Below are 15,270 nucleotides of genomic sequence, written 5' to 3'. Positions count from 1 at the left end.
TTTTTGACCTCACAAACAGTCACAGCTAGCAAGAGAATATTTCTCATACAATCACTTTTTTACTTTTCTTTTTTTTTTTTTTTTTTTCACTACTGTGGGTTGCTATTTAATTTCATACAGATCATTTTACTATCTGAAATTGGACCATTATTCAGAAGAATTAATAAATTGCATTTAGACTTAAATGTGGTACTAAAAAAAAAAAAAAGTTTATTTAGGTGGATAGGTGGATAGAAGCAAGTGAATTTCAAAAGTGAATTGCTGACCTGGGTCAGAAAAATGTCCATCTGTTATTATAAACTATTTGGAAAACAGTATATATTTCCTGCAACAGGTTCACAAAATTCATCTGCCTCATACCCTAAGTCTCATCCTAATCAATAACAGAGTTGGCACAGCTTTTATCCTAAAGCATAATGTTGAACACTCTACATCACATGATTATAGCTTATTACACTTACACTGGACTGGACTGCTCTATTAATAAAGTCTGATTATTTTCTTAATTATGATACATTCTTGATCTTTGTATCTTCTTGTGGCAATGGGTTTCACAGAATAAATCAGACTGTGTGAAAAACTCTTGTAACTTGCCAAGTGTTCCCTTTCTTGTGCATTAGAATACATGCAATGAATTCATGTTCTACCTCCTCTAACTGTTTGATATTTTAGACATTTTCCTCATGTCTTGCAGGCTTACAAATACATCTGCCAACATCTTTGCATGATCAGTGCTACAGGAAACTGTAGGTCTGAAATTGCAAGATCTTTTTCTATGGCATTAGTTGATATGAATATATTTGAGAGTTTGTAGGATTAGTGGTATAGTCTGTGAACATATGTACATATGTCTCTTCATTCTGTCTTTAAGAACCCCCTGTAATTCATTTCCACAGAAAAAGTCAGGAGTTTTTAACTGCAACTGATGTTGTTTTCAGCCTTAAAAACAAGAAGATAGCACAAGCAGAAACAAAAATAAAACTACTAAAGCATTTAACTGTAGACTGAATTTATGCAGATAATCAAAACTGATGTGGAATTTCCAGGGCTGAAGATAACTAATACCCCATTTCACATGCTACTTAGTGGTTCATATAAACAAGTTTTTTCACTGCAATAACTTTTTCGGTTCAGAAAAAATTAGTAACATTGGCATCCTTTTTCTTGGTCTCAACCTGACAGATTAGGATGGGTATAAACCACAAATGCTTACAGTGTGGCTAAATAATATTTACAGGTGCGATGAATCCTTGGTTACCATTACTGACTCAAAGGCTCTTTTCTATCATCAGTTTCCAGGACAATAGTATCTCATGTTCCCAGTTCCCAGTATCTCACGAGTTTGTTATTTGTGAGTGATTTTTTTTTTTAAATAATGATTTGCAATTGAAAATAAAAATGTAATTTACTGAATTAATATCATAGTTATAATATGCTGCTTTCAAAGGGCATGAGTATTAGAGAAATCTTTGGATCCCTTAAGATGAGAATATATAGAGATGAATAAATGCCTTAGTAAACATGTGATTTCATATGAAGAAAAAAAAAATGTTTTTTTTTTTTTTTTTAATAAAGAATTTCCACTGTAGAAAAATCTGACATTTTCTTTAAACACTTAAATTCGGAAAATGTTATACAGTTTTTGCATATGAGCCAAAAATGGAAAGCTCTTGCCAAATGCTTTCTGGTCTCTTTACTGGCACTGCAGTTGCAGTTCCAAGCCAAGAATTCACAGTGGCTACATGGCACTGAATTTTTGATGTGCTGATTTCAGACTGGCCCTATTTTGAGAAGGAAGTCTTTTGTACAACTTTTGAGATAAAGCATATGCAGATAAGCCCTTTTGGACGATGTATGCAGTGGCAGAGTTAACATTTGTTTTGTGGCTGCTTATGGTACTAATTTCAGCATTAAGACTAAATTTTGGTTTAAATTCTGAGTTCTACGCAGCATGCAAAGACTGAATTTTAAATGAAAGACTAATTTGAAAGAAAATAATAAAGCTTCATAAATTTACTTTGATTCTTATTCTGTACTCTCATCCTACATTTCCTACAAAATCCCTCCTGAGACCTTGTGAATTTCTGTTTCTTTTCAATCGTTTCTGTACACAATTTTACAATTTTCTGTTGAAGACAAAAACTTTATAGTTCGTCATTTTAATGATATTGGTAACTATCATTCTCTCCTTGTATAATTAAGAGAATGACTTGATAGTGAGTATCAGGAAAAGCAAGCAAACAAACGAAATATTATTCTAAATTTTAATCTACACCCTAAGATATACCCCCTGTTTATAATACCAGCTACCTAGGTGAAGTTCTTTGTCTGAGAAAAATCATCATTCTTTTATTTCTTAAGCCTGGATATCCCCAAAACAACTGCTTAGACATCTCTCTGAAGCATGATATGCACAACTCCATTTATGAATCATCTTTATTATCCCTGCTAATGGGGTCAAGGGTGCCTTGGATTTTCTTATATTGTTTTAAATCCCTTCCATTCTCTGTTTAGATTCAGTGGTGATAAACAACCAGAGGCAATAATTGGGTATTCAGCCCTTTCTTCTGCCCTTCCTAACCTGCACATACTATGGACAGACTGCATGCACTGCAAATTGCAGCCAACTGTTTGCAGTCTGCAACAGCTCCCAGTGCAGGAGACGCACAGCCTCTGCAGTACCTCCCCAACAAACTAGAACTGCTCCTCTCAGCAGAGAGCTCTCATGCAGTCTCTTCTATTTATTGTTCTTTATTCAGTTAGAGATAATTTCTTTTTACACATAATGTTATTCCCCTCTGTATTTCCTTTAGAAATTCCCTATTTATAATCCTAATAATGCATTTCATTTATATATATATTGTCCAATATGCTTTAGGGTTTAACGGCATTGTTTCTTTTGCTTCCTGTCCAGCAACTATTGAGGAATGACATTGCATTAAACTAAAAGATATACTCCTCTTTAATACTGTGTTGCTTGACCAACTTTAGATAAACTGCATACATTATCTGATTGCCTTCATATTTAAGGATAATCTCTTGAAATTTATGGTGCCTTAGATGTGAGTACTGTGCTTCCCAGGAAAGGTAAGCTGTGGAAATCTAATAACTTGGATCATTCCTGATTTTAAATATTTAGAATTTCTTCTAAAAACAACAATGCATTTTGAAATAAATTATGGGAATTTAGGTGTCTGAAAAGATGTTGGGGAAATTGGTCTTCACATTTTTTTCTGAAGAGGTCATAAAGTGCCAGAGATCTAAGGATATCTCTGTACTTGCTAGTAAGATATCTAAAACACTGATTACAGTATGAAGTATCTTAGTAAAATCACATTTTTTATTTTTATTTTTTCATAAACCACTTTTCTTATTCTAACATCTCCAGACAGGGGGGAGGAAATTAAGCAATTCCTTTTGGCAGGGAAAAAAAGAAAACAATAAGCTATTTAGAGGACACTGAAAGGATACTGAGAGTTGCTAAGGTTCCTAGGATGTACATTTTCAGAATACATCATTTGAGCACAAGAGAGTAGCAAGATCGGTCACTTAGAATGAGCTGTCATTCTTATTTTCTTTGGTAGACCTTTTCCTCAGTTCATTAGTTTTTGAAGAGGTATCAACACGTTTCACAATAATTTGCTTTGTGTATTATTGGGCTAAATGTATTACGAATTTCCTAATGAAACAGTATGCAAATTAAAAGATATGCCTTTGTTCATTAACTCATAGACATATTTTATCACTAGGCTTATTTCCATCATTAATGAAATGTTTTTACCTACTGCAGACTTTTTGATGTCTAAATGTTTATATACATGCAGTTAAAAAAATAAAATGGAAAAGAGCTTTTTGATAGTAAGATTTTAGGAAGAGCCCACAGGAAGGAAAGTCATTAATATCTGAGGGAATGGCAGGAAGCTATATCAGAGGAGGTTCAGGTTGGATATTAAATCATAGAATCATGGAATATCTCAGGTTGGAAGAGATCCATAAGGATCATTAAGTACAATTCCTGGGTACCCAAAGAAAAAAAACAGACCATGTGTCTTATTTTGTCCAAACACATCTTGAGCTCCATCAGGTTCTTTGCCATGATCACCTCCCCAGCAAAACTGTTCAAGTGTCTGGCAACCCTCTCAATGAGGAACCTTTTCCTGACATCCAGCCTATACCACCCATCACAGCTTCAAGACATTTCCTTGGTTCCTGTTGCTGGTCACCAAAGAAAAGAGATCAGCACCTGTCCCTCCGCTCCTCTTCATGAGAAAACTGTAGACCACAAAGAGATCTCCCCTCAGCCTTCTTTTCTCCAGGCTGAACAAACCAAGTGACTTCAGCCATTCCTAACTCATCTTCCCCTCCAAACCCTTCACCATCTTTGTAGCCCTCCTTTGGACGTTCTCTAAGAGTTTTATATCTTTCCTATACTGTGGCACCCAAAACAGCATGCGTTAGAAAATGTTCTTCACCAAAAGGGTAGTCAGACACTGGAAGATGCTCCCCAGGGAAGTGGTCATAGCAACAAACCTACTGGAGCTCAAAAAGCATTTGGACAATGCTCTCAGACACATGGTCTGATTTTGGGCTGATCCCACGTAGAGACAGAAGTTGGACTTGCTATTCACTGTGTGTCTCTTCCAACTCAGGATATTCTATGATTCTATACAGATATAGTCTACAAGAGTACCACTGGGAACCTAACTAGGATACATGAAAAAAAAAAAAAAAGAAAAAGTGTAGAATGTATTTGAACAATGAAGAAGGTATAGGCTTTATATACATATATGCAAGAGATACTTAAATGTTCTCTTGTTCTCTGCCCAGCATTCACATCCTATAACAAATGAATTCTGTACAAGTCATTTCAGAATTTCTTTTTCAGAATTTCTTTTGCCCTGTAAGGATGGAGAAGTTACTAAAGCAGAAAGGACTCTTGCTCGTAAAGTATCAAGTCTTTCCCCGTCCATGCAAGCACAAAATCCATTTGTGAAATCCTATGTTCCTTTTAAGTGGGAACTGTTTTGGGGGGGTCATCTTCTGCAGTGAATAATAGCCCCTGGCATACTAGCAATACAGCTGTCCTGTAAGCATCATTACCCATGAAGACTTATGAATTCAGCTCTTGAGACTGTTTGATCATCACACACACACACAAAAAAAAAAAAAACAGGCTCTCATTTCTCAACCTTACTGTCATATGGTTCTCATTTTTGGCTATCAGTACAGCTAGTATTAGAAACACCTGAAGGAGAAAAACTACTCCTTAACTGATTTTTCCTAGGGGCATTTTTGTGAACAAAATTCCTGAAAGGAACTTGAAAACAATTCCTCCAAATATACCATCTGAAGCTCGGTTTTTATAATCTAATCTGAGCATGAGAGTGACTTACCTGACAGTGTTTCCTATATCTTACTTGTTTCCTCCATTACTCTCATGAATACAGATGTGGCAAAGAAAGTCTTTGGTAACTCTGATGAGGCATTTAAAAGAGGTGAATTGCCTGGGACTCCACAGCTTGCTTCTGCTTCCACCACTCTTTTGGATGGATCATAGTGAAGCAATAAAGAGGAAGGAGTGGTGTTGACAGGTGGTAGAATACTGACAAAAAATGTCACTTTGTTGCTCTAATAATGAGTTTTTTTTTTAAACTGGGGTCTTTGATACAAACACAAGGTTCTCCCATTTCTACATCCTGTACAGTTTATTGACTCATGACAAAATACCTTCTGCAGACATCCCACTGCTTTAAATATCCCCATAAGCACTTCTACACCATTATGTTTTTCTTTAGCGATGTACTAAATGCATTTTTATCTGGGTTTGGCTTGCTATCCTTTTTCTTTCCCAACATTTAAACTGTTGTGGATGAACCTCAACATTCCTATGTTTCATAAGAAATCTAAATAATTGACTCAGTTTCCAGGTGCTACTGCATGTTATACTTGTGCAGACTTTAAAGATAGTTTCTTCCAGTAACAGATAGAACCAATGCCTTTCAAATTCTGCTTCCCACTTTTATTTCCTTTACAGACTTTAACCAAAAAAAATGTGGAATTTCACTTCTCTGACATGGCCCAGAAGAATGAGTACCATTTACATGTTATATATTTTACTGTTTCTTGATCTTCTCATTTCTCGTTAAAAAAAAAAGAAAAAAAAAAAAGTATATTTAATTTAAAACAAAACTGCAAATATTTCATCTTTCTACTAATCTTGCTGCAACTATCATTAATCTTTGGCTTAAGAAATATTCACATTTAGCTTCAGAACACATTGGTTCTACTTATGGTTGTTTTCTAAAATCATAGAATCGTAGAATGGTTTGGATTGGAAGGGACATTAAAGATAATTATAACCCGCCTGCCATAGGCAGGGACCCCTCCCACTAGACCAGGTTGCTCAAAGCCCCATCCAACCTGGCCTTGAACACTTCCAGGGATGGGGCACCCACAGCTTCTCTGGGCAACCTGTTCCAGTGCCTCACCACCCTCAATGCACAAAAGATACACAAGCTTTACAGCCAGCTACTCCAAGGCATTTGCTTCATTAATACTCTCTTCAAAAGATATTATTTTAAATACACTATTAGTCAATCTTGCTTTACAGAAAAGGAACAAATCCCAAACTACTCCAATTGCTTACATAATTGAGGAGGAAAAGGGGCTAAGGAGCAGCAAAAATATGCAGAGGAACCAGTGGTTACAAGTCACTGAATGCATTTATTTTTCTAATAAGAACCTTTACCTTATAATTTGACTTTTCAGAATGAGGGATGGAAAGGACAGGAAAAAAAAAAAAAAAAAAAGTCTAGAAAACAAAAAATTAGAACTTGTAATCGCTCCTTGTATTTTAATGGTGTTTGTCCTTTTCCAGCTGTTTTTATTGCCTGTTTTTACCTTGTGTGACAAAAAGCAACAACTTCAAAAATGAATTAAAGACAGCTGCATTTTCCATGAAGCTGCTGTCACAGACTAGGACATATACACTAAGACTTGCAATCCTTTACCTTGTGTTTCCTAGCTCGCAAGAATCACAATAAGTTAATTTGTTCCTCTTTTCCTCACTACCTTCAAATTGTAGTGATATTTCAAACTCATAAAAATAGAAGCATCATTGTACTCGTTACTCTACTTAGTAGCTGAATAAAATTCCTGTGCTTCAGTCAGTCCAGAAGGTGCTTCTTGTACTCTCTAATGCAAATAGCTCTTACTGATTCCATTGATAGTATGGGAAGGAATTTATCATAGAACAATTTGGAAGACCTATTTGATTTACAAGGAAAGCCTTGTTATTTCTCTCCCTCCTCAAAGGTCTTACATATACTACATGTAGAATGATATGGTTATTACTGCATTGTAGCAGATACAAGGTATATCTTTACATCATAGAGAAGACTTGACAGAAATTATGACTTTATACTCAACCTTTATCACAGGGTTCAGTCCGACTACTTCTACTTTAAATGGATATTAAAGTTTACTAAAAGGTGATGTGAATATTCCAAAAAGCTCGAGAAAATGAGAAGAGGTCCAGCAATAGGCTGCCTAAAAAATTCCAAGACTGTAGAGGTAAATCAGAGCTCTAAACCTAATTCTTCTATCAGCTCTGTTCATTATTTAGCAAGGCTTTCAAACAAATGTTTCTTTTGCTATCTAAACAATTAAATAATTTTGAAACCTTTTCAGATTCCTTATACAGTCTAGGTTTATCGGCTGTATTTCCAAGGCCTGTTATCTATTTTAAGAGCCTAATTCTCTTAGCATACTCTGTGTTAGCCAAATGATATATATTACATTTGTAATTAATTCTGAGCTGGCATAATAATAAGAAAAAGTCTCTCATATAAAAAAGATAATAATTATAAGATCTTAAAGAAGGACATAAAGATCCAATGCAACTTTTTTTTAACTTCTGAACTAAAAATGCTGATATGTTTTTGTCCTATTATTATACTCAAATGACACTGAAAGATTTGTGTTAATAAAGAGATTACACAGACAGACATAATATCCCACAGCTGTAATTTAAAAATTAACTATTTATTAAACAATACATTCCCATTTAATTTTACATATGTACAGAATTCATTTACACAGAGATTTACCTGAAAAGAATGTCTTTTTTTTTTTTTTTTTTTTCCCCAAGGTATTTTTAGTTGTAGAGATGCAAGGTTTTTAATTAAATTACATTAAATGCTTTTGTATTTATTCTGCATTAAACCCTATTTTATTTATTGTCATCTTCCCAGCATGGTATCATCATGGTTGAAGAGGGCTGCTAATGCTATTTATATTATGCTGCACTGTCCTCTAATTGACCTTGTTTGTGCAACGGAATGGCTGCTTTTCTCAGGCTGCCAGCCCTTTATTGCTGCATTTTGACCATGCACTAGTGGCTCTTTGTGCTGCTGTTGAGTTCAAGAATCAATACTGCATTCCCCACAGCCAATAAAGGAAGCTGACAGCATGAATTAACAGAGTGTAGCCAGTTGCATGGAGGGCCATTGTCTTTAAGGAAAATCAGGACGATTACAAGCCTCCATTGCTTAGTGGAGATTTTAATGCAAAGCGCAAGGTTGCTGTAATTTAATTTTGGCCTGCTGCTCTGACACACTCCCCTTTGCTACTGCTTCATGGAGTCCAAGTTATTAATGGCTGCAGACCAAAACACATAGGGAGACAAAGGCAAATAGTCACAGTCACACAGCAGCAGCATTTACTTCTGATTTAACAGTAATACTTCTTTTGCATTTACTGGAATTGACAGGAGTTCTTTTTTTTTTTTTTTTTTTTTTTTTGTCTTCCCAGAGTCTTCCCTATTGAATTAATACATATTAAATAAGCCAAATGAAACCAAAACAACAAAACAACAAAATCTAAAAATGTCATACCCAAACTGACACCTAAAGGAAGGCTGCACATAGGGCAAAACTGGAGATATACACATTGGCAAAGGCTTTTTCCCCTCCAGCCTTACTGAATCATCTAATAGGGGATGCTGTTGAACTACAGCTATTGCATTAATGTTACAAAGAAGTATCCACAGAAAGGGCACTTTAAGTAAACGTAAAACGTAAACTAACAGTAGGACTTCTGCTGCTAAGAGCACAAATGCAATCACTTTTTACGTTAAAAAAAAAAAAAAGAAAAGAAAAAAAAAAAGTAATGGATTTTATTCAAGATGCTGTGATATTGAAAACTGCAGTTCCTTATGACAGGTAATATTGTTGATTCAAATGGATTCAAGCTCAGTTATTCAAAAGGACAATGTATTATATACAAACCATTTAACTCAAGCTTTTAACTTGTTTTCTCTGTTGACAGTGCTAGGAGAGATTGTCTGGGGGGTAATCTTTTTAAAGTAATGTCTGGATGCCTGTAAAGTTTCATCCATTTACCACTTCTATAAAAACCTGAAGTTCTCGTTTCCTACTGTCTACTTGCCTGACTTTTAAATGCAGGTATTTACCTGAGATTAAATATATATATATATTTATTTATATATATATATGAAAGTGGAAAAAAAAATAAAATTAAGCCTAACTTAAAGGATGTTTCTTCTAGCACATGGTTTGTGGAAAACAGTGTAAGAGATATCAGAATTCTTTAAGCAGTTTTTACTACAACCAAGAGAATGGCCACATATACACTGTAATTCACAAAAGAACTTCCCCATCACGTAAAAATTATATGCTGCCTTTGCATATATTTGGCTTTATTTTAGGTTTGTCTAAGCTCTTTAACAATTTAAATTTAATTGTGTAAGATCCTCAAGATAAGTCTTCATCAGAAGACTTTTCTATTCCCCAGAAAGGAAAAATGAAGTTCAGAGCAAATAAGGCACATATCCAAGAGATGGAGGCATTCAGGTAAGAGCAAAAGCCCTTTTTCCTGAGTTGCAGGAGTTGTCACCTGTACACCAGAATTTTGCCACACTCCTTTGTAAAGCAAGTACAAAATACTTTACAACAGTGCCGTTTATCTCTTCTGCTATTAGCCATCTAAGAACTAGACACCTAGTCTTCTTCTATAGTCAATGTAAAGTAGGAAGCACTTCAAGAGGATGAATCATCCCATCCCAAAATAGCAGTTAGAGACAGCTGATGAACTGTGCTCTGGACATATCTATTTTTTTTCTCTACTGATAAAAGGGAGCCTGAGGAATAATCTAACTTAACTTCTAGAATGGTTAAATGAGATGAGATGAATCCCAAAGTAGCTTTTTAATGTACATTGTATTAAGGGGAATGGAACAACTTGAGTAGGTATTTCTTACAGTCCCTGTCGTTCTGTCAACTGCAAAGCTCTGTGAGGAGCACTACAAACAGCTAGTATACAGGCGTTTGGAGTTACACATGCATTTTCCTTGGCAAAATGCATGTGCATGCAAGCACCCAGCAAGCATTTTCCACAGGAGAACCAAAAGAAAGGAATTTATGAATACCCAGAAAAGTCAGTGATTCTCTTCATCGGTTAGATAAGAACCAAGAGCTGGTCTTATGATTTAGTAGGTACACATGAATGTTCACAGTAATTTTCTGTGAGTACTCATATAACGGGTCTTCTACTAGCTACACCTCAACTCTTACATTGGTTTCATTTATTGCACTGACAGCAAGGATGTGTCATAGTTCTTACACTCTGAAACCACATAAAACCTTACCTTTCAAGAGATCTTCCACGTCAGACTGTATTTTGCTTCATAGAGCAGAAGCATAAGTAACTAAAAACTTTCCTAATGTGAAAAGTTGAAAAATGACCAACTTTGTCTGAATACAATTCTTCTACGACATAAACATTTTATACAATGATCAGAAAGAAGAAAGAAGAAGGAAAAAAAAAAAAAAAAGAGTGACCTGCACTGTAATCATTATCCACTGTACTGAAAGCAAAGGACCTGGGGAAGAAAGGGTCAATACATATAAGTAACAGCTAAACATCTGTAACGAAAAATACCAAGGTGACAATAAATATAGTCTAGGCAGGGAAGCTGACTCCTAGGAAGGAACAAGACTCTGTGTGGACTTCATCCTGCTTCATCCAGTAGTAATGAAACTGATCTGACTGACATCGTCAGGAGCAGATTTGGACCCTGAATGAGATTACTGCTGAATATTATTTAAGTTGTACACTACAAACATTTAAACATGTTGAACTCAGCCAAACTCGTCACTAAGATATCCAGATACAAGTATTTGGGACCTAGTTCTCTTCAACATTTTTGAACATGATCTGGATGCTGGACTCAAATGCGTACCAAGTAAGTTTTCAGATCACACTAAATTAGGAGGACCTGTTGACTTCTTCGAGGGTGGAAAGGCTGGGCAACCACCAACTGCATCAAATTTAACAAGAGCAAGTGTCAGATTTTGCACCTGGGATGGGACAACCATGGCTAAACATACAGACAGGGTAATGAAAGGCTGGAGAGCAGCCCCACAGGAAGGGATCTGGCGGTTCTGTTTGATGGCCAGTTGAACATGAGCCAGCAATGTGCCCTGGCAGACAAAAGGGCCAGGAGTACCGTACAGTTGTGTGTAAGGCACAGCATTGCTAGCCAGTCAGGGGAAGGGACTGCCACACTCCACTCTGCACTGGTGAAGCCTCACCTTGTGCATTTTGGGGCACCACGATGTTAGAAGAACACAACGCTATTAGAGTGTCCAAAGGAGGGCTACAAGGATGGTAAAAAGTCTAGAGGGTAAGATGCATGAGTAGTGGCTGAGGTCCCTTGGTTTGTTCAGCCCAGAGAAGAGCAGGCTGAGGGGAGGCCTCATGGTGGCCTGCAGCTTCCTCACAAGGGGAGCAGAGGGGCAGGCACTGAGCTCTACTCTCTGGGGACAGCGACAGGACCCGAGGGAATGGCATGGAGCTGTGTCAGGAGATTAGGAAAAGGTTCTTCACCAAGAGGGTGTTTGGGCACTGGAACAGGTTCCTTGGGAAGTGGGCATGGCACTGAGCCTGCAAGAGCTGTAGAATTCTTTGGACAATGCTCTCTCAGACATGTGGCCTGAATTTTGGATGGTCCTGTGTGGGCTCAATGCCAGGTCCCTTCCAATTCAAATTCTATGATTCTGTGATCTCCCCCTGCCTTCAAGAAGAACTGTTTTTTATGTATTAATGGAGGGCAAAATACAGCAGCACAGCAGTTAAAAAATATCATCAATCTTGAATGATCAAAAGTTTACCCTATTCACAGTAGATTACTTTTCTGCCTTAACTTATTAATAAACTTGAAAATACATTTCAGAGCTTGTAAAAATGTTGACAGCTAGGAATTTTGGAACTGTTAGCAAGACCTAGTTTTCTGGCAGAAAACAAGGGCAGAGTACAACTATCTTTCTTTTGAAAATAATATATTATTTGGATTAAAAGCAGAAAATAATATGGAAGTAAGGTAAAATTTATTTGCATTATTCAGTTCAAAAGAAATGTTGCTTTGATACCACTGTGTTATATTTACTGTACACCCATGTCCTCCTGGGAATTAAAGTTTATTAAAATTCTATTTTTCTTTTTGTTTTACTGGTGATTTTTTTCCACACATCAGATTTTCAGTGGTGAAGCCATTCTGACTGCACTTTATATATAAGAAAATTTGCTACTGAGTTATTTTCTGTGATTGAAAAGAAAGAGTAAACATGGAATCGTGTTAAACAGAGGTTTTACAAATGCCAGTAGTCACCACTAAATTCTGTACATTTAAAATAGGACATGGTCAGCTCACTTTCTGCCACTAATGAGAACTGTATCACGATTATGTTTAAAATATCCAGTAATTCCAGTTATGTTCCTTTTTAAATCACAAGCAAATTAAAACCTAAGTTGTGCATATGTGTTGTCTATTACTTATTGAAATCCTTGAAGCTAATATTAGCTAATGAGTGTAAAAAGATACTGTTTCTGTTACTATACCATATTATATTACATTATATTATATTAATTATATTATATTATATTTCTTTACCTGTCTTACAAATATGGTTTTGCTTTGATATGCTAGATAAAGTGAAAATATGCAAAAATATCTCCTACCTCAGTTGCTGTGTGGTTTCAAAGAATACAAATGGCAAGTAATGAAAAGCTGAGAAAGAGTATGGATACATGATTAATAAACACTCACAAAATTGTTAAAGTAACGGAGAATAATGTAGGTACCGAAAGACCTTGTCCCTTTCCCAGGATTGTATTGTTTGTCTTTGTTTCTCATTGTTTCTTAGAGTCACTGCAGCTGAGTTTTGTGTGACCTCAAGGGAATGTGGTAAACTTGAGGTGCATGAAAAGGTGCAAGAAAACTGCAGGTGCAGGAAATATTACTTTCTTGAAATAAGAGGAAGGGAAGGGAAGGGAAGGGAAGGGAAGGGAAGGGAAGGGAAGGGAAGGGAAGGGAAGGGAAGGGAAGGGAAGGGAAGGGAAGGGAAGGGAAGGGAAGGGAAGGGAAGGGAAGGGAAGGGAAGGGAAGGGAAGGGAAGGGAAGGGAAGGGAAGGGAAGGGAAGGGAAGGGAAGGGAAGGGAAGGGAAGGGAAGGGAAGGGAAGGGAAGGGAAGGGAAGGGAAGGGAAGGGAAGGGAAGGGAAGCCACGAAAATGTTTCTTTACAAAGTTTTTAGTTGTGTAATTTCAGAGTGCACCAACCAAATTTTGATACTGAGCTGCTCCAGATATCTGTATTTGCATTTTTAATGGTTATTATTATTAGTTATGGAAATGCTGAGACCTTCTCCTAGTCAAAGGTAGAGCTTCACTTTGCCTGTAAATATATAGATAAAAGGCATTTCTTGTTATCTGCTTCTCTGTCTAGGTAGATGGGAAGAACATATTGTGCAGATCAAATGGTCAGTTCTCTTAAAATAATTTACAGTCCTTATAAAAAGGTTATTCCATTCAATACTGAAATGGATATGCAAGGCAGCCATATGGTAGAAGTAATACTTTTAGATTGGTTTTTAGGAATGGAAGAGAAGAATATTTTATCACACAAAAGCCATGGAGAATTTTGGAAGGGAGAGCATGATCAACTGATTTTGAATTTGGAGAACATATTAGGGTTAACACCTCTAATGAAAACTGCCACTTGAGCTTTAATAATCAAATGATTCAATTTTAGGTCTCATCTGAAAGGCAGATCACATAGAGAATAGTCTGAAACTCTTTAATTGGTTTGTATAACAATACACATTTTAAAGTAAGTGAATACATTACAGCTTTGACTTTTGTTCTGATCATTTTGTGTTACAAATAGCAGCACACCCATCGTTCTCATCGGTTAGCAATTTTAATGTTGGCGAATAGGATATTCAGCCTGCATAATTCCTTTTACTTTTAATAGGAAATGTCTGCTTATGCCTTTATACACTGAGGAGAGAATAGAAACAGTTGTCTTTGAAAAGACTGCCTTTTCTTTTGGTACAAAACTATATCAGTGTGAATTGGCATTTGTGTCCTGAACAAACTGTGTAGCAGAAGGCATTTGAAAGAAAAGTCTCTCAATGTTCAGTGTCCAGTTCTGACTTAATTTATATTAAGAACTGTCCAGCATACAGCTCTTATTACACCAGTGGGAGCTAGTGCAATTGTGTTAGTGTCAGGAAAGTTACTTGAGATTTTCATCTGTAAAACGGAATTTATCCCCATGTATGGACATGGTATACCTGATTATGTGTATTCTTTCATCAGAGGTTTTGTGATCCACTCACAGGAACAAGTGATATCCCATGTAAGACTAGCAACTGGACAGAAAAGCTCAAATACCATTGCTGTTTGTTGACTCAAATGCAATGGAGAACTGCTAACATTTTGCTGGCTGTTTCCCATATGCTAAATAGAGTTATCACCACCTATTTCCCTGGTATGCCATGAGGTTTAGTTAATGGCATTTTAAAGCAACTCATGACTCTTATTACTAGCTGGAATTTGTCCATTGCATACGTTGAGTATTTTGAATCAACCACAAGTTCCTAGTACCCACATTACCAATATTAAAGGAAACAAATTATTAGAGAAGGTACCAGGAAGTAACAGGTTTTGGGAGCCTGCCACAGAGTCTCATTGATTTGTAGAGGTATCATGCGTCTTTCCATAGATTTGCAATCTCTTCTTCATTACACTGCTTGCATCCATCTAAATAATGATGGGGAGCATATGGCTTTATTTTTAAACACTGGCACAAATTTGAGACAAGCATCTTTTAGGTTATAAATCCCAGACTACAGCCAGTTCCCAAGGACTGTTAACATCAGCAAGCAAAGGACTTCTTTTGGAGGTGTAGA

This window comes from Aythya ferina (assembly GCF_964211825.1).
Source record: "Aythya ferina genome assembly, chromosome: 2".
NCBI classification, from domain to species: Eukaryota; Metazoa; Chordata; class Aves; order Anseriformes; family Anatidae; genus Aythya; species Aythya ferina.
Note: the sequence above shows the minus strand (reverse complement) of the source record.